The following is an 835-nucleotide window of genomic DNA, read 5'->3' as shown; positions in this document are numbered from 1 at the left end:
TGGAAGCAGATGATTTCTATTCACAGAATTCAGTTTCAGATATTATTGCAGCCCACTTGAAGATGTTGTCGTTTGAAAAATATTATCCCGAACATGAGGATCCCCGGAGGCAAAATATGTGGATTGTGAACCCTTTTGTTGAACACAAAGAGACAGCCCTTTCCCATGATGAAACCCTTCAACTTATTGAATTATCATCGGACAAAGGACTGGAAGGTACTTTTAATACTACGAGTAATTCGAAATTCTGGATAAAAATGAAAAATGAATATCCAGATTTACATGAAATAGCAGTGAGGTTTCTTCTTTGTTTTTCCACCACATATTTTTGTGAAACTGCATTTTCTACCATGACTGTGCTTAAAACGAAACAGAGGAACTGCCTGCAACCTTCTGACTGTCTCCGTTTGGCTCTCACTTCAATTCAACCCAGAATTAATAAGGTAACGGACGGAAAACAGAAACAGAAGTCTCACCAGCCTAACTAAACCTTTCCAAACTCAGTTGTGATAAAAGAAACTAAGTTTAACTTTCCAATAACTTATAATTGCTGAGTTAAAGTGTTGCGTCTTTAAAATCAAAATATTAATTAGTGTTGGAAGAAGTGTTTAGAATTGAGAGATTTATACATTTTTATTTATCAGATTACATACTTTACATATATAATTATTTGGCGTGTGCATGTGATAATAAGTGTTTCGCCGGCAAGTTGACATCCTTCTGCTTCTTTCCCTACTCAGCTGATTTCTATGGCGAGTTACAATGCATAAATATTTTTCTCACTGCCGTTTTTTTTAAACCAACATCATTAAAATCAATTTAATAATACAATAAT

At 34.4% G+C, this 835-nt stretch overlaps 1 protein-coding gene across 1 annotated transcript in view; it reads left to right on the top strand.

Moving 5' to 3' along the window:
• LOC111861936 (probable insulin-like peptide 7) overlaps nt 1–835 on the top strand; it is a 14,953-nt gene that overhangs the window by 9,442 nt on the left and 4,676 nt on the right. The window lies entirely within an intron of this gene.

The sequence above is a fragment of the Cryptotermes secundus genome, unplaced genomic scaffold (genome assembly GCF_002891405.2).
Source record: "Cryptotermes secundus unplaced genomic scaffold, Csec_1.0 scaffold181, whole genome shotgun sequence".
In the NCBI taxonomy this organism is placed as follows: domain Eukaryota; kingdom Metazoa; phylum Arthropoda; class Insecta; order Blattodea; family Kalotermitidae; genus Cryptotermes; species Cryptotermes secundus.
The sequence above is the reverse complement of the archived record's forward strand: the minus strand, read 5'-3'. Positions and strand labels throughout refer to the sequence as shown.